Below are 26,730 nucleotides of genomic sequence, written 5' to 3'. Positions count from 1 at the left end.
ATTCCTTTTGTGCTTTTCGCATTTTTTAGGTTTCGTTAAGCTGTGCTGCCACCTTTCTACTATCTTAAATGTCATTTATTGCGAGTCGTTAAAACTAAGTTAGTGAATAGTACAATCGATAAGGCAAGCGACAAAATCGTTAATTAAAATCTCGACAATTCGCATAGTTATAAGTTAGTGAATTCCACTACTGGTCCACCTTTATGGCGATATTTCGAAAAGGCGTCCACCTATAGAACTAAAGCGCACGCCCTTTTAAAATACTCATTAACACCTTTCATTTGATACCCATATCGTACAAACAAATTCTAGAGTCACCCCTGGTCCACCTTTATGGCGATATCTCGAAAAGGCGTCCACCTATAGAACTAAGGCCCACGCTCTTTTAAAATACTCATTAACACCTTTCATTTGATACCCATATTATACAAACGCATTCTAGAGTCACCCCTGGTCCACTTTTATAACGATATTCCCAAAAGGCGTCCACCTATAGAACTAAGGCCCACTCCCTTTTAAAATACTCATTAACACCTTTCATTTGATACCCATATAGTACAAACAAATTCTAGAGTCACCCCTGGTCCACCTTTATGGCGATATTTCGAAAAGACGTACACCTATAGAACTAAGGCCCACGCCTTTTAAAATACACATTAACACCTTTCATTTGATACCCATATTGTACAAACGCATTCTAGAGTCACCCCTGGTCCACTTTTATAACGATATTCCGAAAAGGCGTCCACCTATAGAACTAAGGCCCACTCCCTTCCAAAATACTCATTAACACCTTGCATTTGATACCCATATAGTACAAACAAATCCTAGAGTCACCCCTGGTCCACCTTTATGGCGATATCTCGAAAATGCGTCCACATATAGAACTAAGGCCCACGCCCTCTTAAAATACTCATTAACACCTTTCATTTGATACTCATATCGTACAAACAAATTCTAGAGTCACCCCTGATCCATCTTTATGGCGATATCTCGAAACGGCGTCCATCTATAGAACTTAGGCCCACGCCCTTTTAAAATACTCATTAATACCTTTCATTTGATACCCATATCGTACAAAATAAATTCTAGAGTCACCCCTGGTCCAGCTTTATGGCGATATCTCGAAAAGGCGTCCACCTATAAAACCTAGGCCTACTCCCTTTTAAAATTATCATTAACACATTTCATTTGATACTCATATCGTACAAACAAATTCTAGAGTCAGGCCTGGTCCACCTTTATGGCGATATCCCTAAATGGCGTCCATCTATAGAACTATGGTCCACTTCCTCTTAAAATACTCTTTAATACCTTCCATTTGATACACATGTCATACAAACACATTCCAGGGTTACCCTAGGTTCTTTTTACAACATGGTGATTTTCCCTTACTTTGTCTCCACAGCTCTCAACTGAGTATGTAATTTTCGGTTACACCCGAACTTAGCCTTCCTTACTTGTTTAAATATAATTTAGTTTTTGTTATAAATCGTGACAAATTTTCTTATGGGAAATTAGTTAAAAACAAGTAAGGAAGGTTAAGTTCGGGTGTAACCGAACATTACATACTCAGTTGAGAGCTATGGTGACAACATAAGGGAAAATAACCATGTAGGAAAATGAACCGAGGGAAACCCTGGAATGTGTTTGTATGACATGTGTATCAAATGAAAGGCATTAAAGAGTATTTTATGAGGGAGTCGGCCATAGTTCTATAGGTGGACGCCATTTAGGGATATAGCCATAAAGGTGGATCAGGGTTGACTCTAGAATGCGTTTGTACGATATGGGTATCAAATGAAAGGTGTTAATGAGTATTTTAAAAGGGAGTAATCCTTAGTTCCATAGGTGGACGCCGTTTCGAGATATCGCCACAAAGGTGGACCAGGGGCGACCCTAGAATTTGTTTGTACAATATGGGCATCAAACGATTGGTGTTAATGAGTATTTTAAAAGGGAGTGGGCCTTAGTTCTATAGGTGGATGCCGTTTCGAAATATCGCCATATAGGTGGACCAGGGGTGACTCTAGAATGTGTTTGTACGATATGGGTATCAAATTAAAGGTATTAATGAGGGTTTTAAAAGGGAGTGGTGGTTGTTGTATAGGTGGTCGCATTTTCGAGATATCGCCATAAAGGTGGACCAGGGGTGACCCTAGAATTTGTTTGTACAATATGGGTATCAAATGAAAGGTGTTAATGAGAGTCTTAAAAGGGAGTGGTGTGAAGGCGTTTTCCAGATATCGACCAAAATGTGGACCAGGGTGACCCAGAACATCATCAGTTGGATACCGCTAATTTATTTATGTATGTAATACCTGTCAATATTTTAAGGGTTTTTTATTTCGCCCTGCAGAACTTTTTCATTTTCTTCTACTTAATATGGTAGGTGTCACAACCATTTTATAAAGTTTTTTCTAAAGTTATATTTCGCGTCAATAAAACAATCCAATTACCTTACCATGTTTCATCCCTTTTTTCGTATTTGGTATAGAATTATGGCATTTTTTTAATTTTTCGTAATTTTCGATATCGAAAAGGTGGGCGTGGTCATAGTCGGATTTCGTTCATTTTTCATACCAAGTAAAGTGAGTTCAAGTAAGCACGTGAACTAAGTTCATTAAAGATATGTCGATTTTTGCTCAAGTTATCGTGTTAACGGCCATGCGGAAGGACAGACGGACGACTGTGTATAAAAACTGGGCGTGGCATCAACCGATTTCGCCCATTTTCACAGAAAACAGTTAACGTCATAAAATCTATGCCCCTACCAAATTTCAAAAGGATTGGTTAATTTTTGTTCGACTTATGGCGTTAAAAGTATCCTATACAAATTAAATGAAAAAGGGCGGAGCCACGCCCATTTTGAAATTTTCTTTTATTTTTGTATTTTGTTACACCATATCATTATTGGAGTTGAATGTTGACATAATTTACTTATATACTGTAAAGATATTCAATTTTTTGTTAAAATTTTACTTTAAAAAAAATTTTTTTTTAAAAGTGGGCGTGGTCCTTCTCCGATTTTGCTAATTTTTATTAAGCGTACATATAGTAATAGGGGTAACGTTCCTGCCAAATTTCATCATGATATCTTCAACGACTGCCAAATTACAGCTTGCAAAATTTTAAAGTACCTTCTTTTAAAAGTGGGCGGTGCCACGCCCATTGTCCAACATTTTACCAATTTTCTATTCTGCGTCACAAGTTCAACTCATATACCAAGTTTCGTCGCTTTAGCTGTCTTCTGTAATGAATTATCGCACTTTTTCGGTTTTTCGAAATTTTCGATATCGAAAAAGTGGGCGTGGTTATAGTCCGATATCGTTCATTTTAAATAGCGATCTGAGATGAGTGCTCAGGAACTTACATACCAAATTTCATCAAGATACCTCAAAATTTACTCAAGTTATCGTGTTAACGGACGGACGGACGGACATGGCTCAATCAAATTTTTTTTCGATCCTGATTATTTTGATATATGGAAGTCTATATCTATCTCGATTCCTTTATATATGTACAACCAACCGTTATCCAATCAAACTGTGAGCTGTGCTCAACTGAGTATAAAAATTTGCGAAAGCGAAGATTGTAAAAATTGTCCAAAAAGGGGTGTCTACTTATATATGTGAGTGACTGTACAATTGTACATACATATTTTGTATTTATTTGAGTATTTATCCTGGCACTACAATTTTTACAAAATTATTTTATAGTACCAGTCAGGAATGTAAAAGTGAATTACAATAATAATAATAACAATGTAAATATCTAAATTAATTATGTGAAAATTACTTGTTAAAAAAATTTAAAAGTAAAGTATCATACAAAGTAGAAAAGCCAATAGATTTAAATTAAATAAAACCTGATCCAACAAAAAGTTATAGCGTAGGTTATCTTTTATAATTATGTTATTATTCGCTATCATCACTTTCATTCGATGAGTCACTTGTCATGAGTCAATAGTCATGAGCATCAACAACACTACTGTGAAAGCTTGAAACAACTGGGGTATTTATTGACTCCTCAACATTATCGGGGGACAGTAAATTTAAGACTTCTGAAGTCAGACTTTTAAATTTTTTCTTAGGTATCTCCCTAAAACTGTTAACTAAAGGATCCGATGTTATAAGCAACATATTCATAAGATCTCTATTCGTGGCTTCACGTGACTGCTTTTGTGTGTTATCATCCCTGAATCGTCTGAAATCTTTGTTACGGGCTTCCTGTGCTTCCTCAGAAAGTTGACCAATAGGAAAAATTTTTGATTTTATAATATCAGTACTATGCACTAAGATTTTATGAACTGTAACAGGCATATTAAACCATGGATAGAGAACTATGTATAGTCTTTTAGTCTCGACCGCAAATTTTTCAAATCTTTGGATATTTATATTGTACCCAGATGCTAATGCGCGAAGGAGAGTGTCGAATCTTTTGATGAGCGTTACAGCCAATCCCGTATTGCCGTCATTGGTATTGCCGAAACCTGGTTTTGGTTTATCTACTATCAATCCAAGTACACTTTTAAATTTATTCTGGATTTCGTTGGAACGTAGCTTTACACTCTCTTTATCTGCCTCATTCCTAAGCTGCCACTTTTTTACTTCGAGGCGATAACTTATATGAAGCAAGCATTCAAAACATCTTATCCATGCATGGAGAGTAGACAAACCAAAATCAAGATTATCTCGGTTAGGCGTAAAGTCCCGTAACTCATTATTCATATCTTTTGGAGTGGCACCACAAATATAACACTTTTGTGCGGAAGCAGTTTCAGTCAAAGCATTGCAAACTTTTCCGTCAGTCATTGTTAGAAGCATATTGTGATTACGGAAACTTCGTATTCTTCGAGCATGTACTTTGTTGGCAACAACGCATTTATCTCCTCTAAAACTTTGTTCGTTTCAAAAGCAATAAAATCTTTTGTTTCTTTAGAAAAAATAAATTTAATTGGACGACAATACATGGTAGAAGAAGGTCGAAGATTCTGCCAAACAATGTTACCTTTTTCATCCTGTAATTGAAGAGGAACGAAAGAAAATATAAACAAAAACTCACCAGTGTCAGAACTGCATGTAAACTTTTGCTTATATGTGCTATGGCCAGAGCTTCCATCGCAACCCCACTTGCTGATTAAAGTATACGTCAAGTTTGTAGGTAATAAACTAACAAAAACTTCTTGATTTGCTAAAACTAAACGCTCAACAGTTTTATCTAATACGGACTGGACTTTAATTTCCGCACGTGTTTCACCCACATCAATTTCATTTAGATAGCATTCTTCCTTAGCTTTTCTTAGACTATAAAATGATGGATAAACCTTATGGCCTGCCTTGATGCCCACTTCCGAGTCGTTTTGTACCCATGAGGCGTCGACTTGCTATCTACGTAGTATGCTAAAGCTTCTACATTGCTCAAGCATCTTGCATCTGGCTCACATGTCATCTTTTTGCCGGATATTTGAGTGGTTTCCTGTGATTTTTTTATTTTTTCTGTTGCCGGACATACGCGTTGATACTTCTGCCGCATAAAGTAACTCACCAGAACTTCTAGATTGCAAGAGGTCATCCACTCGACGCCGTTTGATTTTTTCACTGCAGCTAACAAAGTCCTTCATTCGTCTTCCGGGGCCGGGGTTACCTGAAGAAGTGGTTGGTTGGTCTGATGGCAACTTTGAATCCACCGTTATTGTAAATGTGAAGTCTGGACCCGAAAGCCACTCCGAGTTTTTATTCAAAAATCGCTCCTTATGTCTTCCAGAAGTGTTCCACTTTTGATCCAGCTTCGACGAATATGCCGATATTTGTAAGCTTAAACTTTTTATCCAATACTCGGCTGCTTCGCTTAAATCGTACTTAAGTACAACAAAACTCAATAATTCTTTATATCTGGTTTCCTTCGAATGTTGAACCCAAATGTCAAAAAACTCCGTTCTTGGTACGGTTATAACTAAACTGCTTTGTGTTTCTGATTTTCCGACAGGGTGAATAGTTGATGATTGTTGTGCTGCCATCTTAAGTGTCGTTGATCGTTCTGATTTGTTATCAGCTGCGCAGTATTTATATTACATTCAGGTATTGGCGTAGATGCTACCAAATGGGGTTGTTTTGTGTAGCGTTCCTGTGTGGTTGTACCTGCATTAGGATTGCTTTGTATGTACCTGTTTTTATGCCTTGGTGACTGGTGCGGTAGGTTGTGTCAGGTTCAAGTCAGTGATCTTCGCCTTTTTGCTTTTGGTGTGCTCTTGTTGACCTTGCGCGTTTATTTTTGTGTGTTTTATGGCTACGTGTTTGTTCCCTGTACCTGGGGATTGGTTTTGCCGTTTGTAGATCAGCTTTAAAGGTTCAAATATCTCGTCGGAGCTGGTACGTACATACATCCTATTTTATATGTAGAGATAACTAAATCTACAAAAAAAAAAATTTAAAATAGATGTGCAAAGAATTCGCAATGGTTTTTTCTTTGGACTATTAGAGAATACTTGCGACTACAACATATGTAAAATTTAGCCCGGATGTCGGCGGATGTATGTAACTTTTTTGTCCCTAAAGTTAAAAATATAGAGAAAAAATACCTTTTCTTCTTAATAACGGAATGTTAAATATATTGAAAATACTCTAATTGCGAAAGAATTACTATTAAAAAATTTTACTTACCTTCGAGCTTAGAATCCATCAAAAAAATTATATAGAAGTGTTCACTTAAAAGAAATATGAAGCTTAATATTCAACAAGAATTTTGCAAATTAATCAACGCATTTTACGGCCACTCCTGCCTTCTTACTTCAATTACTCAATATATATGAGAAAAAATATCAAAAAAAGCAAAAATCCCGTTATTTTGTTTGCTTTCTTTCATTTCTCATTACACTTTTCTTGGAATAAGAACTTTGTTTTTGTCCAGCTAGCTTGTTCTACACGAAACACTGTGCTACGGGAATAATTTTATACAAAACATTTCTTCCGAAATCAAATCTCTTTTGCATTTGCTTCCTTCTGTCTTCGAGTTAAAATATTTCTTGTGCCAAGATACTTAGTTTTCAATTACCTTGCGTGGCTTAACACCACAATAGTCCTGGAATTCCTCGAACTCATTGAGCTGGGTGAGAAAGATTTAAATACCAACATGCCAAACGTAAAGTAATGCATAGAATTTCTTTGTATAAGTTTTGAAAGTGTTAGGCTCACGGCAGAGTGCTCGCTATAAGCTATTCTAGGCGAGAAGCAATTTTTATTTTAATTTTTTATATAGTGTTGTATAGCCGAAAATATTTAGCCGTTATTAATATTATTATAAAACAAGAGTTTTTTTATTAGTCGGTTATTTCATCAACAATTAACGACAATGTTTGCCAACACTTTTCTTTTTAATGCCTGGTATAAATTATACCCTAGGTGAAATATTATTGTTCTGGTACATTTTATTGACTGAGCATTTTTTATGGTGAGAGTTCCATTGAAGTAAATTAAAAATTATAGAGGGCTAACGAAATTGTGGCGAATTTTTGGGCAATATTGTGAATTTTTACCTGAGTGAACAAGAAAGAAAAGTACCAATCGTGGTTACTGCCTAAAAAGGACCAAAATTGAAGAAAAGGGACCAGCGGACCATGACCATTTTTGGTCCAAATGGACCAAAGTGGCAACCGTAAAAGCGAGAAAACTACCTTTCAAATTTCTCCACAGACACTGGTGAGTTTTTCGGTGATGACAGCGTTACCACTTGGGCCAGAGTCGCGGATAAAAGAACTGGTAACGATATTCGGTTACATAATGTTCTGGGACTTATTGTACCGGTAACGCTCAGAATCGGGGCGTTAATGGAAAATATCGCTTGTGGAAACTGTTATTTGCGAACTCTGTAATAGCAATATGTAAGCATCATACATAGATAGCAAAATATGTGTAAATCTTGTTTCCCTTTTGACTAAAACTTTCAGATGATATGGTTTTTTTCCTATCTACTACCATGAAGGGAAACACATAGAGCTGATTTGATTTAGAGGTAACGCAGAACGGCTTTATTAACTGTGCATGTATTACTACAAAGTAAGTAGAAAAAAAGTGACAACAAATACAGATAAATGCAAATTCCCACTGTGTAGGCTGTCCTTTTAACAGATTTTCAATTGAATGCACAGCATTTACATACTAATTCTTCATTCATACGAATATTCATATAAACATATTTACATATGTATGCACTTAACACCTGTACATCTTAGGCCTGCAAATAAAATTGATTCGAGAAGACAATGTACGGAATATTGCTGCCACTTTAACATTTTCATAAACACAACGCCCCAAGAGACAAAGCGTTGGCTTCATGTGCAAAGTTTTTCCAGCAAATTCCCGAAGTCCAAAAAAAAAAAAAAATCTAACCCTTTCGAAACTAGAGCTACACCATATGTACAACTATACATTGGATATGGTCAAAGTCTTATATTTCCTATTCAATATGAATAAAAAAACTAGTAGTAAACAAAAAAGTCTTAGCGGATTTTTCTCTTATAAAAGATTTAAAACGGACTTACAGTGTTTTTGCATGAAGCCAAATAAATATCAAGGAAAATATTTCAAGTACTTATTTCAGGCAGTAGGTCTTGTATATATATGGGAACTGACATATGGTAAATGAATTTTTGAATAGAGTATTCCTATGACCAGGGCCGAATTAACCCTCAACGGTGCCCTAGGCAACCATCAATTTGGGGGCCCTTTTCACGTCCGTTCCCTTCTTTTTTCGATTAAAATATACAAACCTATATCCTTCATAAAAATTTTATTGTCACAATGTAATAATATCAATACAATTACTATATACATTTTAAACATGTCGTTTTCTACATTTGTTTTCGGCAAATTCATCAATATCGGTTTTGTTTAATAAATCTGACTCAATGCAAAGTATACCTAACATCTCGAGTCGCTCTTGTCGCATTGTAGCTCTTTCAGCAGCTTTGATTCTTTTTAATTGCGAGAAGGATCGTTCGGGAGAACAATTTGTGAGCACTAATGTTAAAAAATCCGAAGAGCTATTTCTGTGTTAGGAAATACATCGACTAATGGATCTTCCATTAGAATCTTATACAAATTACTATGAGTTTTTTGTGCATCAGTGTATCTGGAGTTCACGTAACTTTGGAATTGTTTCATTTCAATGAAAAATTCTTCCAAGTTCCTAGAATAAAAAATAACTAAGTTATTTATAGCTTCGTGGAGGTCTCCATCACGAAAGAAAGCTAATGAGAAATGCAAATCTCTCTGAAACTTCCATATTCTTTCATTGTGAAGATTGTCGATGATTTCGAGTAAACCTTTTGTCCTAAAATCATCGCGAAGCGAAAATTCTACTTCTGGAGCATTTTTGTTCTACGACGAGTACATTTTATAAGGCTGGTCGTGTTAGCGGTGGTTGCTTGTTTGGCTTTAAAAATGCATTGAATCGCGATATAGTCTAAAATTTATTACAAGACGTGGTTGCACATATTTGTCTGTATGTTTAAGTGTCGTCGTCTTCTGTTTTTTACCACAATATTTGAACTGTATGCGCTGGAATGCTGATTTTGAAGCTCTCCAGCATTTCCTTGACAATTTTAGACCGAGCTCATTTTGCATTGTTGGCGATCTCAATGCCCGTATGGGGTCATCTCAAGTAGTGCAAAAAGATACGATATCTACTTTTGCGAGTATGCGTGACACACGCACATCAAAAAAAATCAGTAGTAGATAATAAAGGCAGACGAATATTTAGTTTCGCTGAAGACTTGGTTGGGGTTATTTTAAACGGAAGGGTTGATGTTGATCTGAGTGGTGAATTTACTTTTTACGGTGGAGTTGGCCGCACAGTGATCGATTATGCTATCTGTTCTTTTGATTTGCTTGGTCTAATTGATGGATTTTATGTAAAATCAAAATGCTTCTCCGACCATATGCCGGTTATTATTAATTTCAACGGCCGTCCATGTAGTGCCGACTCCGAGCAACATGTACTCTCTCCCAGACTCTCATGGAAACCACATAACGCGAATAAATTTATGGAGCTCATTACTACATACTCTGAGGCCCCTATTGATGAAAAAGTGTCTATAATTACTGAAAAAATTAAAACGGCGGCACACTACTTCAAAGGAAATTGCCATTTCTCGCCGAAAAATGCGTGGTTTGATAGCCAGTGCGCAAGCAGTGAATGAACGCTTTAAATATGCTGAGAAGGAGGAATACAGATTGCGATAGGATTAAGTACCTCATTCTTCGTAAAAAATATGTTAAGCTCTGTAATAGGAAGAAATTAGAGTGGCGATATAAAGAAATTGAACAGCTTAATAGCGTTAGGAATTCAAGTGACTGGTGGCGGCTAGCAAACTCATTTAAAAAGGTCCATTGTAAAGTTGGTTGTAACCTTAAGATCCGTGACTTCTATCTTCATTTCAAAGAACTCCTATACCGTAATAATATTGATTCGTGCGTGCACTGGGCAATGCTTTCTGACCCCTTTCTTGATGCTCCTTTTGATTGCAGGGAACTCCAATTGGTTATTGATGGTACCAAATGCAAAAAAGCACCTGGGAAAGATGGCGTATGTTATGAATTTTACAAGTTTGCTCCCCAATGTTTAGTCAATGAACTGTTGGCGCTTCTAACCTTTATTTATTTGAGAAAGCAGATTCCTTCCTCTTTCAGTTCCTCCATCTTGATTGCCCTCATTAAGAAAGGTGACCCTAAAACTACTACAAATTACAGAGGTCTGTTTGCTAGACACTATTTATAAAATCTTTTCTGGGCTTTTACTTAGTCGCATAAATGCTTGGATCCAATGTAACAATATTTTAAGTGAGTCTTGGTCCAGTTTTCGCAGAGGCTATTCGACGATAGACAATATTTTTGTGCTTTCAAGCGTTGCCCAACTCAATTTTTCACGTAATAAAAGAACTTTTGCCTTTTTTGTAGATTTATCGTGTGCTTTTCATACGATTCCCCGCAACATGCTCTTTTATAAACTGGCCTCATATGATCTTTCAACTAATATGATTGAAATTTTAAGATTAGTCTACGCTAATACGTCTTGCAAAGTTCTGTTTGATGGCAATCTGTCAGAGACTTTGCCTGTTAATCACGGTGTCCGCCAAGGCTGCCTCTTAAGCCCGGTTCTGTTCTCTTTGTACTTAAATGACCTAAATGACTATTTGTGCGGGGGTGTCAGGGTTAAGAACATTAATGTGAAGGTGCTTATGTACGCAGATGATCTGGTCTTGCTTGCGGAATCACCGGAACAGCTACAGGAAATGATAAACTCCCTTTACAACTATTGTAGTCAATGGGCACTAACTGTCAACTTGAACAAGTCAAAAATCATGGCATTTAGGAAAGGTGGTAGAACCCCCGGCTCATGGATCTACGGTAGCGAAGTTATTGAAGTAGTTAACGAATACAAATACTTAGGTGCACTTCTCACTTGTCAACTATCTTTTAATAAACATTTGGACTCAAAGCTAGTGGATGCTAAAAACGGTATTAACGCAACGTGGCTGAGCTATATTAATAACCCTCTTCGACCTGCTTCCAGGTCCATTATGTTTACGGCGCGCAGGTATGGGGGGTTAACGAATTCGACCAAGTTGAGAAACTTCTTAGATTTTTCGTAAAGAAACTGATCTTCCTTCCCTCTAATACGCCAAACTACATGTTGCATCTGGAAACAGGCTTGCAGCCCCTATATTTACATATGCTTCACCTGCACATGCTCTATATCGACCGCTGCTTTAGCCTATAAAATGACAGACTCCCGCGAATTCTAGCAGAGGAGACTTCCAACCTGGGGATTTTTTGGATAAAAGCTTGGAAAGAACTTGCTAACACCGTCAATCTACCTTTCATTACGCAATTGCCATCAGCGAGTATACAGTCCTTCACTTCCTCGCTCTTAGAACGCTTAGCGGAGTATAATACAAATAGGTTCCTCGAAATGGCTCGGAAGTCTACTACACATGACCTTTACCCGGCTCTTGTGCGTTTATTATTGATTACAGTGCATATGCAGCCAGTCTGATTCTCCGGGCACGTGGAGGTTTGTTGAATCTAAACGCAAGAATCTATAAAAACATATCGTCTCCTCTTTGCACAGTATGTAACTCGCAGGAGCTAGAAGACGTTTTTCACTTTATTGGCACATGCCCGATATATAACAACATTCGTTCCCTTTACTTTGGTGAAAGAACTTTAGATATGGCCAAGGTGGTTGACAGTATAAATGGATTTAACTTCGAGGCTCTGACCAAGTTTCTCGCGGAAAGCTTTAAAATTAGAGACTTATTATTAAATGAATTTTTTTTCTCGATAGTATTTTATCTAACACGTGGTGCGACACACAACGTACTCTGTTATTGTCGCTAGTATCTACTTTAATTTATTTATTTAAGTGTTTTGATGTACGCAAATCATAAATCATACTCTGTATCCGATTATTTGGAAAAAATAAATATATACTACTACTGCTACTAAGTAAACATTTTTTGATGTACATTGTTCATGCGCTTGACATATAAACATAAAAATCTAAAGTTTATCAAAATAATAAATTATAGTTAATCAAACTGAAACATTAAACGCAGTTTAATGGTAAGTCGAACTAAAAACCAGATGGGGTATTTGATTGACCTTGGCTATCAGCGTATGTGCTGTAGAGCAATAGTTTTTAGGTAGATAAGTAGATAACGAGCTGACGTGAATACTACAAGAAACTAATTTTTATACTCCTCGTGCTTTGCAAATTATACTCCGTTTGCAGGTATAAAGGAATCGAGATAGATATAGACTTCCATGTATCAAATTCATCACTATCGAAAAACAAGTACGGAACGCTAAGTTCGGGTGTAACCGAACATTACATACTCAGCTGAGAGCTTTGGAGACAAAACAAGGGAAAATCACCATTTAGCAAAATGAACCTAGGGTAACCCTGGAATGTGTTTGTATGACATGTTTATCAAATGAAAGATGTTAATGATTATTTGAAACGTAATGGGCCTTAGTTTTATAGGTGGACGCCTTTTCGAGATATCGGAATAAGGGTGGACCAGGGGTGACTCTAGAATGTGTTTGTACGATATGGGTACCAAATTAAAAGCATTAATAGGGTTTTAAAAGGGAGTAGCCCATAGTTGTATATGTGAGGGCGTTTTCGAGATATCGACCAAAATATGGACCAGGGTGACCCAGAACATCTTCTGTCGGGTACGGCTAATTTATTTATATATGTCATACCACGAACAGTATTCCTGCCAAGATTCCAAGGGCTTTTGATTTCGCCCTGCAGAACTTTTTCATTTTCTTCTACTTAATATGGTAGGTGTCACAACCATTTTACAAAGTTTTTTCTAAAGTTATATTTTGCGTCAATAAACCAATCCAATTACAATGTTTCATCTCTTTTTTCATATTTGGTATAGAATTATGGCATTTTTTTCATTTTTCGTAATTTTCAATATCGGAAAAGTGTGCGTGGTATGGTCGAATTTCGGCCATTTTTTTATACCAATACAAAGTGAGTTCAGATAAGTACGTGAACTAAGTTTAGTAAAGATATATCGATATTTGCTCAAGTTATCGTGTTAACGGCCGAGCGGTAGGACAGACGGTCGACTGTGTATAAAAACTGGGCGTGGCTTCAACCGATTTCGCCTATTTTCACAGAAAATAGTTATCGTCACAGAAGCTATGTCCCTACCAAATTTCACAAGGATTGGTAAATTTTTGTTCGACTTATGGCATTAAAAGTATTCTAGACGAATTATATGAAAAAGGGCGGAGTTACGCCCATTTTGAAATTTTCTTTTATCTTTGTATTTTGTTTCACCATATCATTACTGGAGTCGAATGTTGACATAATTTCTTTTATACTGTAAAGATATTAAATTTTTTTTTAAAATGTGACTTTAAAAAAATTTTTTTTTTTAAGTGGGCGTGTTCGTCATCCGATTTCGCTAATTTTTATTTAGCACACATATAGTAATAGGAGTAACGTGCCTACCAAATTTCATCATGATATCTTCAACGACTGCCAAATTACAGCTTGCAAAACTTTTAATTTACCTTCTTTTAAAAGTGGGCGGTGCCACACCCATTCTCCAAAATTTTTCCAATTTTCTATTTTGCATCATAAGGTCAACGCACCTACCAAGTTTCATCGCTTTATCCGTCTTTGGTAATGAATTATCGCACTTTTTCGGTTTTTCGAAATTTTCGATATCGAAAAAGTGGACGTGGTTGTAGTCCGATTTCGTTCATTTTAAATGGCGATCTGAGATGAGCGCCCAGGAACCTACATACCAAATTTCATCAAGATACCTCAAAATTTACTCAAGTTATCGTGTTTACAGACGGACGGACATGGCTAAATTTATTTATTTATTTATTTGACATAGTGGTTGTATCTGTAAGACAAAGTCTTTTTAAGTACATCAGCAAGTTTTAAAAACAAAATAAATAATTTAAAATTGAAGTTGTTATAACAACTTTAATACTTAACCTAGAATACACGTTTGATAAGAACAAGAAAGTGCTTAAGTTTATTAAGAAAGAAATAATAGAATAAAAATGAAATTATGTTCTAACCACATTAATCACACTGAATTGAAGTAACTATGAATTTGCTTCCTGTAGTTCAATATCAGCCTTGAGAGAGTCAGGAATAGAGTTCCAGAGCCTTACAGCATTAACAAAAAACAGCCCCGATGAGGACAAATATAAATATCGTGGTATTATTAGCTTGCGGTGTTTAGGAGACTAGGAAAATTTTAGTTTTTCATAAAGATAATTTGGTGTTTTGAATTCAATAAGTTTGAACATAAATATACAGTTTCGTGCAGCAATATAATCAAAAATACTGCATCCTAGAACTTTGAACCTCCATGTGGAGATGTGGTCATACTTTTTAAGGCCATAGACATAACGCGTTATATTATTAAATGCAACATCAATTTTATGGCTCGAAGCAGAATCTAATTGACTGTAGACAAGCTCAGAGTATGTTATGTGCGGCACAATCAATTGTATAGCTACCTTTTTTCTGGTCTCCAAAGGTGTGAAAGAAGCAGAAGCTCTTAAACGACGCAAAATAGAATAAACATTGCTTAGAATTTTATTAACGTGGTCCATACAGGTCAACTTGGAGTTTATCACAAAACCCAAATTTCGAATCTTTTCAGTAAACGAGAGGGCACTATTTCCAACAAAGAGCTTTGGAATATCTTCAACATGTACAACGCTACTACTTATGGGCAACACATATGACTTTTCAGCATTTAAGCATAGACAGTTTTCACAAGCCCATTTCCAGATTGCAGACAAGTCACTATTTATTTTAGAACATAAATCTTCGACTAGGCCAACACGACTAGATAGGTATAACTGGATGTCATCAGCATATGCGTGGACATTTACGTGCTGACACACTGAGAAAAAATCATTGACAAAAAGACTAAACAGAAGAGGACCAAGCACAGAGCCTTGTGGCACACCAGTAGGGACAACGCGAGATTTGGATGCAGTTTTTGGAAACTACCTTCTGGGTTCTTCCCTCCAGGTAACTGGCTCAACAGATGTAGTGGAGAACCCGAAGTAGAATTCGAGTTTTTTGCAAAGGAGGTTGTGCTGCACTGAGTCAAGGGCCTTAGAAAAGTCAAGGAGGCACAAAAGGCTAGGTCACTATTGTCAAAACTGGTTCTTATGTCGTCAAGTATTTTGATCATTGCAGTAGAGCAACTGTGATTAGGTCTGAATCCATATTGCACTGGACTCAACAGGTTGTTCTCCTTAACATAAGCTGAAATTTGACCCGCCATCAAGGACTCACACACTTTAGCAAACGCAGCTAAGATGCTAATTGGCCTATAATTGCAAGGTTCAGGATCATTATATGTTTTGGCGACAGGAATAATTAACGCGTTCTTCCACTCCCCAGGGAAACAAGAAGTTGTGAAACAATGATTAATAATATGCGTGAGAGTTGCTAAAATGAATGGCAGAACGAGTTTGATGAACTTCAAAGAGATCCCATCATCCCCAATAGCATTAGATTTGATGTTCATAATTGTTTTACAAACTTCTAATTCTGATACTGCTTTAAATTCAAATTTAATCACTGGCTCAAAATGACTTATAATGTCCAGACGTATATGACTGTCCCGACACTCACTTGACCTAATAAAATAATCGTATAGGATATCTGGGTCGACTTGACAGTCCTTTTGACGCTTCCCATGTACGTTAAGACTCCTCAAGTTTCGCCATAAATCTTTTGATGGAAGTGACGGGCTTAATTTATAATTGCAATAGATCTGCTTCGATTTTCTTATGATAACGGTGGCTTTGTTTCGGCAAATTTTATATAAAGACCAAGCAGACTCAGTTTGTCTCCTCTTCCATTTCGCGTAAAGTCAATTTCGTTCTCTTATAGCAGACCTGACTTTAAAGTTATACCAAGGAACATCATTGATATCCGCCCGAGCTCTACTTAAAGGTGCATGCTTGTCATAAAGCTTACACAAGTTTTCATTTAGAAATTCTGTTTTCCATCCATAGTAATAATAAACCAACACAAAGACCAATCAAATTTGCAGAAATCAACAAACAAAGCATCCACATTAACAACCCTAAAATCACGATAAACAGTGGTAACAGTGTCAACAGGACGATTGAACGTAACATCTAGTGAACAAAAAATTAAATCATGGTCATAAATAAAGCTGATTTGGTAAAATTTTGTAATATGGTCACGACTTGACGTAATAATCAAGTCCAACAAGCTTGGAGTCGAATTATGTGCGTATCGTGTTGGTACATGTTTGTTGACTATAGTAAGGCCAGCAGATGAAATATGGTCAAGTAGTTTATTTACATATGAGTCATTTAAGAGTAAATTAACTTGAAGTCACCACAAACAACAAAACGCTCGAAGTCTATTAAAAACGAAGATGACTCAGCAAAAAAGGAATCTAACCAGTAACATCTATTGGGTTATATACACAGGATACTAGCACTTTATTTATGTTATCAGAAATTTCAGGTATAATAAACTCTGTCTCACTATTTTTAGACACTGATAACACATTAATCTTTAAGGAGGCCTTGCTAGGGATACTATAGTAGGCATCAGATAAGTCAGAGGAAAACCAGGTTTCTGATACACAGATAACATCAACATCTGATTCCGAAAATATATCCCTAACATAATCCAATTTGTCACCATTCATACTTCGAGCACTAAAGTGCACTGCGCTAAGTCCAACCGATTGCTTGCATACAATATTTATTAAAGTCTTGTGGCATTCGCTAATGCTAAAGGCAGATTTCTCACAAGGGCTTAAATACCATAGGTTGGAGAAGGGGACAACACAAAAAATGCTAAATGCACAAAAACTGCAACGCATATGCAATTGGATGCAAAAACGAGTTACATTATATAGAAAACGAGAGAAAAGTGGGAAGATATAATTAAACAAATAACAATTAATATTTAGTTTGAAACTCATAGTAAGAGAAATCGATAGGCATAGAATTAAGGAAGTAAGGCAAAAAGAGAAACCTATAGCGAAGTTAACATTGTATCTGAAATACATATATAAAGAACAAAACATTGCTAAAACAAACATATTTACGTAAATAATATGTTACGACTATATCAGCGCTCTTCCAATAATTGCATTGACTTCAGCTTTGCTATTTACCAGCTTCGACTCTTCCCCTTGTTTATGCCTAACAAAAATTTTGCCACGGATAGAAAATAACGACACTAACTGCTTCTGCCGTCTCAGTGCCGATGCATGAGTCATTACCTCCCTCAGGTTCTTTGGCAAACTTTCATGTATATACACCGACCCGTACCCAGGCAGAGCGCAAGCGATCTCTTTTTAGATTTGCAAAACACAGCGACAGCCTTTAGCAAATGGTTATGGTCAGGCGCTGAAAACAACTTTATTACAATGGTAGTGGGCTTTTGCTGAGTTTTGTAGACTCCTCCGTTTCGCAGTCGAAATGCATATCTTAAGGGTGGCGATTTGTGCTCAACCGCCCGACAAATCTGCATAAAGAGCTCAGGCAAACTCTCATTCGCAGCTTGAGGTATGCCAGTGATGATCAAGTCAGTGGCAACAGCGCTGCTTTCGAGTGCATTGAGCTGGGCCTGAGCTGCAATTAGCTATTTACGCATAAAGAGCACAACAGAGCACGCATTTTCAACTACAGTCACTCTCTTCTCTATTCCAGCCATGGATATCTTCAAATTTGATGTTTCAGCAGCCAACTCACCTATTTTCTGCATAACACGCTCTTCTGTTTGTTCCATTACAGCAGTCAACGCTTTAACAATAGAGATTCGTAGAGCATCCAATTTTTTCTCAAATACCGCTGATGATGATGTAAGGGGGGTTTTAGGTGGATTTTTGCGCGCCATTGTTGCTGTATTTTTCTATTTATCAATTTTATTGTTTTTCGTTTTCTTATTATCTTTTTAGCTCTTATTCAAAGCAGCAGTAAACAGAAGACAAGTAATATAGTTCAAACGAATTAACACTACAAACTGTAGGCAACACACACGCACGTAGACAACGCAAAGAAAGTTGGCAAATTGTTAGAAAGAATTTACAATTATTAAGAGCGCACAAAACAAACTATAAAAAAAAACTATATATATATTGAGTGAAGTTTTTTTTTCACCCAGATCATTTTGATATATAGAAGTCTATATCTATCTCGATTAGTTTATGCCGTTACGGATTACCGTTATGCGAACAAAGTTAATATACTCTGTGAGCTCTGCTCAGCTGAGTATAAACAAAATTGATAAAGCCATGTCCGTCCGTTAACAAAATCGGGTAAGGACCATGCCAACTTTTATATTAAAGATTTTTAAAGGGGTCGTGGACGAATAAAATAAGCTATATCATTGCAAAAATGAGCTTTATATCCCAAGTGGAGTTATAAAAAGAAATAGAAAAAAATCCAAATTTCTGAGAATGGGCGTGACAGCGCCCCTCTTGTGACTAAGCAATTCTCTATGTTTCGGAAACCATAACTCGAAGAAAAATTAACATATCGGAATCAAATCGTGTAAACATGTTTTTCTTATAGCAGGAAATATTTCTAGTAAAAATGGACGGGATTGGTTAAAGACCACGGCCACTTTTATGTAAAAAAAATTTAAAAGGATCGTAGACTAGAATAATAAACTATATCTTAGCGAAATAGTTTTATATAACGTTCGGTTACACCCGAACTTAGACATCATTACTTGTTAATATAATTATATTTTATGTTAATTTCTTTTCAACAAAAAAGGCGCTATTGCACGGTGTACGTAGCGCAGTATCACTAACCAAGTTTCGAATACTTATCTGGCCACGTTCAGGTTTTATTGACGTTTTCCTAAAACCAGTACTCTTTATTCGGGCCATGTATCAAAAATAAAAAAATTGAAAAAAGTAAGAACAGATTTAGTTATCATTTATACGTTTGTCTTTATCTGAGTAAAATAATTACGTACTACCTTTTTAGTTTTTAAATTATATTTATAAAACAAAGTGTAAAGCCCAATTTCGCTGCTTCTACAGCAGCAGTCTGTACCCCACAGCGCAATTGTGCTCTCATTGCGTATGCGAAAGGGCAATCCCTTCAAATTTTTGAAACCCCCATGTTCTGCAGGGTGCCGAAAATTTATAATTTAGCTCTTCATAAGGTAAGTGTTCAAATGCGGGAGGAAATTTTTATTTTTATTTTGTATTGCCTTCCATAATGAACACAAAACACTGGAAAAAATAATAAAGTTTCTCTTGTTGGTCACAGTCGAGTCTGCAAGAAAAACAAATAGATTTTAGCCAAAACAACTCGTCCAAAAAAATAAGTGTCAGTTGCTTTCTTGTCCGGGTGACATGCAAGGCAACTTGTCAAAATTAAACGGGGCTTTTTTTGCATTTTAAAAGTGCTCCTCTTCAAGAAACGAACACAAATTTGGTTTGACATTTTGGCTGTTTTTTTTGAAACGAAATAACCTCTTATTCTGTTTTCTCTTCTTCATCCCATTTTATTCTCTCTTACCATATTCCTTTGCCACGTTCTTTACACTTTGTTTGTGTCTTTATCTTTCTTTCTATTTGTATCTCCCCGTCCCAAAAGCTTTCCATCCTTCTCCTGTATATTTATGTTTTCCCCCTTTCTTTTCACTCCTATCCTTCGCACTATACAGTTTATTCCCTACTACCCACTGATTTTTCATCTTCTTTTTCTCTCTCTATATCTTGCTCGCCACTTTTCCGACCGGTATCCTCCCTCTCTCTTTCTCACTTTCCGACCCTCCATTCCCCTTAACCACATCTTTTTCTTCACCAACTTTTTTCCCAATTATTTCTCCCCCCTTTCATTCTTCCTTTATACTTGGTCAGAATTATTATACTTTATCCGAGTTGAATACCGGTTGCAGGGATTTCCTTTGTACCTTTACTAGCACAATTGACTTAAATAATAAAAAATAAGGGCGCTCCGCTTTCGACACAGCACATCACGAATATGAGTAAAGTTTGCTATCCATTGAACAACGATGGCCACCCCCTCCTTATTAGACATTAGAAACAAGTCCGAACGACTACATGAGCTCACTGCTTTGCTGAAGAGGACAAAAATCTGAATTTTTAAATTTTATTTATTTTTTTTATTTTACAAACCGAATTTGTAGTGTCTGCTTAGTTTCTCTATTCTCCAGGGTGCAGGTACTCTAAATTGATTTTGTACAAGGTTGGTAGAAGTTTATGTTCACTTGTAAATTCATACATATGCATGTACATACATACATACACGCACATGTGAATGCCTAAAGAGATATATTTTGAAGCAGCTTTATGGCTTATTTGTAGGCCACCATGGCGTATGAGTAACAAATTTATTGAATTTGTAAATGGAAACATTTTGTAGGCAATAGAAACTTAAAAAGTGTTTAATTAATATTCATCAATACCTTTGACAGTAATTGTAATAGATGTATGTGAGTATGTATTTTAATTTTATCGAGCTCAATAAATATTTTCAATATTTCGACTTTAAAAATCTCAAGTCACATATATGACCAAACTTTTTTTTAAATGCAGACCCTGCAAAGTGTAATAAACATTTTGGTTTAAGTTTTAGTTCAGAATATTTCCATTTTTCAAACCAAGGAACACTAATTTTAAAAGAATTCGGAACTTAATTGTTTCAATGTCAAACCAAAAAATTCTAGAACCAAAACATTTATGTTTGCTTTTGATTGGGTTTTATAAAAAACTGGCAGAAAAAAAAAAGTTACATTTTTAGTTTAAATTTTCAAGAACCGCACTATTTGTTGTTGTTTTTTTAACAAGATGACAACGCTTGTTATGGGGTCTACCCACGTATGATTCAATAAAACCAAACAGGTGAAATCAGCAGTACAACATAATTATAATCCCGTCATGAAGTTTAAAGTATTAGGAAGTAAAGCCAACCAACACATTGAAAAAGGAAAACCAAAAACAAGTAAGGAAGGTTAAGTTCGGGTGTAACCGAACATTACATACTCAGTTGAGAGCTATGGTGACAACATAAGGGAAAATAACCATGTAGGAAAATGAACCGAGGGAAACCGTGGAATGTGTTTGTATGACATGTGTATCAAATGAAAGACATTAAAGAGTATTTTATGAGGGAGTGGGCCATAGTTCTATAGGTGGACGCCGTTTCGAGATATCGCCATAAAGGTGGACCAGGGGTGACCCTAGAATTTATTTGTACAATATGGATATCAAAAGAAAGGTGTTAATGAGTATTTTAAAAGGGAGTAATCCTTAGTTCCATAGGTGGACGCCGTTTCGAGATATCGCCATAAAGGTGGACCAGGGGTGACCCTAGAATTTGGTTGTACAATATGGGCATCAAACGAAAGGTGTTAATGAGTATTTTAAAAGGGAGTTGGCCTTAGTTCTATAGGTGGACGCCGTTTCGAAATATCGCCATAAAGGTGGACCAGGGCTGACTCTAGAATGTGTTTGTACGATATGGGTATCAAATTAAAGGTATTAATGAGGGTTTTAAAAGGGAGTGGTGGTTGTTGTATAGGTGGTCGCATTTTCGAGATGTCGCCTTAAAGGTGGACCAGGGGTGACCCTAGAATTTGTTTGTACAATATGGGTATCAAAAGAAAGGTGTTAATGAGTATTTTAAAAGGGAGTAATCCTTAGTTCCATAGGTGGACGCCGTTTCGAGATATCGCCATAAAGGTGGACCAGGGGTGGCCCTAGAATTTGGTTGTACAATATGGGCATCAAAAGAAAGGTGTTAATGAGTATTTTAAAAGGGAGTTGGCCTTAGTTCTATAGGTGGACGCCGTTTCGAAATATCGCCATAAAGGTGGACCAGGGCTGACTCTAGAATGTGTTTGTACGATATGGGTATCAAATTAAAGGTATTAATTAGGATTTTAAAAGAGAGTGGTGGTTGTTGTATAGGTGGTCGCATTTTCGAGATGTCGCCATAAAGGTGGACCAGGGGTGACCCTAGAATTTGTTTGTACAATATGGGTATCAAAAGAAAGGTGTTAATGAGTATTTTAAAAGGGAGTAATCCTTAGTTCCATAGGTGGACGCCGTTTCGAGATATCGCCATAAAGGTGGACCAGGGGTGGCCCTAGAATTTGGTTGTACAATATGGGCATCAAACGAAAGGTGTTAATGAGTATTTTAAAAGGGAGTTGGCCTTAGTTCTATAGGTGGACGCCGTTTCGAAATATCGCCATAAAGGTGGACCAGGGCTGACTCTAGAATGTGTTTGTACGATATGGGTATCAAATTAAAGGTATTAATGAGGGTTTTAAAAGGGAGTTGTGGTTGTTGTATAGGTGGTCGCCTTTTCGAGATATCGCCATAAAGGTGGACCAGGGAGGACCCTAGAATTTGTTTGTACAATATGGGTATCAAAAGAAAGTGTTAATGAGTATTTTAAAAGGGAGTAATCCTTAGTTCCATAGGTGGACGCCGTTTCGAGATATCGCCATAAAGGTGGACCAGGGGTGACCCTAGAATTTGTTTGTACAATATGGGTATCAAAAGAAATGTGTTAATGAGTATTTTAAAAGGGAGTAATTCTTAGTTCCATTGGTGGACGCCGTTTCGAGATAACGCCATAAAGGTGGACCAGGGGTGACCCTAGAATTTGTTTGTACAATATGAATATGGACATCAAACGAAAGGTGTTAATGAGTATTTTAAAAGGGAGTGGGCCTTAGTTCTATAGGTGGACGCCGTTTGGAAATATCGCCATAAAGGTGGACCAGGGGTGACTCTAGAATGTGTTTGTATGATATGGGTATCAAGTTAAAGGTATTAATTAGGGTTTTAAAAGGGAGTGGTGGTTGTTGTATATGTGGTCGCCGTTTTGAGATATCGCCATAATGGTGGAGCAGGGGTGACCCTAGAATTTGTTTGTACAATATGGGTATCAAAAGAAAGGTGTTAATGAGTATTTTAAAAGGGAGTAATCCTTAGTTCCATAGGTGGACGCCGTTTCGAGATACCGCCATAAAGGTGGACCAGGGGTGACTCTAGAATTCGTTTGTGCAATATAGGTATCAAACGAAAGGTGTTAATGAGTATTTTAAAAGGGAGGGGGCCTTAGTTCTATAGGTGTTCGCCTTTTCGAGATATCGCCATAAAGGTGGACCATGGGTGACTCTAGACTTTGTTTGTCCGATATGGGTATCAAATGAAAGGTGTTAATGATTATTTTTAAAAGGGAGTGGGCCTTCGTTCTATAGGTGCTCGCTTTTTCGAAATATCGCCATAAAGGTGGACCAGGGGTGACTCTAGAATGTGTTTGTACGATATGGGTATCAAATTAAAGGTATTAATGAGAGTTTTAAAAGGGAGTGGTGGTAGTTGTATATGTGAAGGCGTTTTCCAGATATCGACCAAAATGTGGACCAGGGTGACCCAGAATATCATCTGCTGTATACCGCTAATTTATTTATATATGTAATACCTGCCACGATTTTAAGGGTTTTTTATTTCGCCCTGCAGAACTTTTTCATTTTCTTCTACTTAATATGGTAGGTGTCACAGCCATTTTATAAAGTTTTTTCTAAAGTTATATTTCGCGTCAATAAACCAATCCAATTACCTCACCATGTTTCATCCCTTTTTTCGTATTTGGTATAGAATTATGGCATTTTTTTCATTTTTCGTAATTTTCGATATCGAAAAAGTGGGCGTGGTCATTGTCGGATTTCGTTCATTTTTCATACCAAGATAAAGTGAGTTCAAGTAAGTAAGTACGTGAACTAAGTTCATTAAAGATATGCCGATTTTTGCTCAAGTTATCCTGTTAACGGCCATGCGGAAGGACAGACGAACGACTGTGTATAAAAACTGGGCGTGGCATCAATCGATTTCGCCCGTTTTCACAGAAAACAGTTAGCATCATAAAATCTATGCCGCTACCAAATTTCAAAAGGATTGGTTAATTTTTATTCGACTTATGGCGTTAAAAGTATCCTAGACAAATTAAATGAAAAAGGGCGGAGCCACGCCCATTTTGAAATTTTCTTTTATTTTTGTATTTTTTTGCACTATATCATTACTGGAGTTGAATGTTGGAATAATTTACTTATATACTGTGAAGATATTAAATTTTTTGTTAAAATTTTACTTTAAAAAAAAATTTTTTTTTAAAGTGGGCATGGTCCTTCTCCGATTTTGCTAATTTTTATTAGGCGTACATATAGCAATAGGAGTAATGTCCCTGCCAAATTTCATCATGACATCTTGAACGACTGAAAAATTACAGCTTGCAAAACTTCTAAATTACCTTCTTTTAAAAGTGGGCGGTGCCACGCCCATTGTCCAAAATTTTACTAGTTTTCTATTCTACGTCATAAATTCAACTCATCTACCAAGTTTCGTCGCTTTATCTGTCTTTGGTAATGAATTATCGCACTTCTCGGTTTTTCGAAATTTTCGATATCGAAAAAGTGGGCGTGGTTATAGTCCGATATCGTTCATTTTAAATAGCGATCTGAGATGAGTGCTCAGGAACCTACATACCAAATTTGATCAAGATACCTCAAAATTTACTCAAGTTATCGTGTTAACGGGCGGACGGACGGACGGACGGACATGGCTCAATCAAATTTTTTTTCGATCCTGATTATTTTGATATACGGAAGTCTATATCTATCTCGATTCCTTTATATATGTACAACCAACCGTTATCCAATCAAACTTAATATACTCTGTGAGCTCTGCTCAACTGAGTATAAAAATGGAAAGAAAAAAGATCATGGAAAAGTAAAGGAAATTGGAGGGAAGTGGGAAAATCAGCGATAATAAAAAGAAGACAGAGAGTAAGAGTAAAAGTAGGAATAAAACTTAAAAAAAATTAAAGGTTTATAGAAAAAGTAAGAACAACAAAAGGATAAAAATAAGAGAAATAAAAATAGACTTAGATAAAGAGAATCAAAATAATAACGGAGGAATGAAAGGGATGGAGAAATTGAGTGGGCCGATCAAGGTAAACTAGAAAAACGGAGAAGGAAGAGGAAATAAGTGAGGAGAAAGAGGGATAGACAGAGGAGAGACAGGTGAATAGATAGAGAAAGTCTGTATATTTGTTCCTACGGCTGGGAGTATTTCGTGTTGTTCAAAAGGTTTCCAGGGTGAGCCAGAACTGTTTAACATAAAGATCTGTTAAGGAACATACAGACATGTTGGGTCTTGGGACCGTAGTATAACGTCACTCAAGAATGTTACTGTTACAAGTTTTCCAGATTGCTGACAATGTGACACTCCGAAGATCTAGCCATTTAGTTCCATTGACTACAACTTTTTCATTTTCTCTTATGAGCTCCGTTCTCGTTCAGTTAAATAATGCCCACGATATTAACGCCTGAAAAATCTAAGTTACGCCCGCAGGTCTTATTTCATATACAAAAAGGTAACAGTACGCGCCCAAAAAAGGAAACACCGACCGCAGGCGCTATTTTCCTGTGCGTTATTTCATTTTTAAGAATGGCATGAATTCATTGCTTTTTATGATACTGAAAATACCTAAAGCTGCAGAAAAATAAAGAAGTACACTATAAGTTATGAGGCGAGTATTATCAAATGCTACTCTATTTTGTAATATTGACTTCACCTGTCTAGTTTAAGTGCACAATGGGCACCATAACTGTATTTGAGGGATTTTGATTTAAAATAAAAAAAAATTTTTTTGGTTTTTTTCTTTTTAACTTTTGAAAGATAAAACAAAGTGTAAAATTATTTGGCCATTTACATGGTCTTCTTCTCACCGTATGTGCTATGATTTAATCAAATTTTATTTTGAAAACCATGGACACAACTCAAATCTTTAAATTGTACATAAATATGATACTATTGTGAGTTACCTATATATTTTTATTGAATAACCACATATCCGTTCCAATGGAAAAAATATGTTCCAGAGTGTATACGTACAATTTTTAAACAGAGTTACATACACACAAACATACAAGTCAAGCTAATGTATGTAAGAATAATAAAAAAGTTTGAAAGTAGAGCGAAATATAGATATTTGTAGTATAAGTATATATATATTGCTTGGCCGCCCAAACTTATTCGACCAAGATGGATTGCTTTAAAACGGATACGAAAAATCTCAAAATATTACAAAAATATCATATGTTGTTGAGTTT

The 26,730-nt window shown here is 36.3% G+C and overlaps 1 protein-coding gene and 1 pseudogene across 2 annotated transcripts in view; both read right to left on the bottom strand.

The window, feature by feature from the left end:
- Nucleotides 1-26,730, bottom strand: part of LOC137246817 (G-protein coupled receptor dmsr-1) — a 796,706-nt gene that overhangs the window by 188,699 nt on the left and 581,277 nt on the right. The gene's annotated exons all lie outside the window — the stretch shown is intronic.
- The window catches only part of LOC137246062 (cysteine desulfurase, mitochondrial-like), a 31,091-nt pseudogene continuing 22,562 nt past the window's right edge, over nucleotides 18,202-26,730 (bottom strand).

Source organism: Eurosta solidaginis, chromosome 3 (genome assembly GCF_040869045.1).
Source record: "Eurosta solidaginis isolate ZX-2024a chromosome 3, ASM4086904v1, whole genome shotgun sequence".
Lineage (NCBI taxonomy): Eukaryota > Metazoa > Arthropoda > Insecta > Diptera > Tephritidae > Eurosta > Eurosta solidaginis.
Note: the sequence above shows the minus strand (reverse complement) of the source record. Positions and strands in the feature narration are given on the sequence as shown.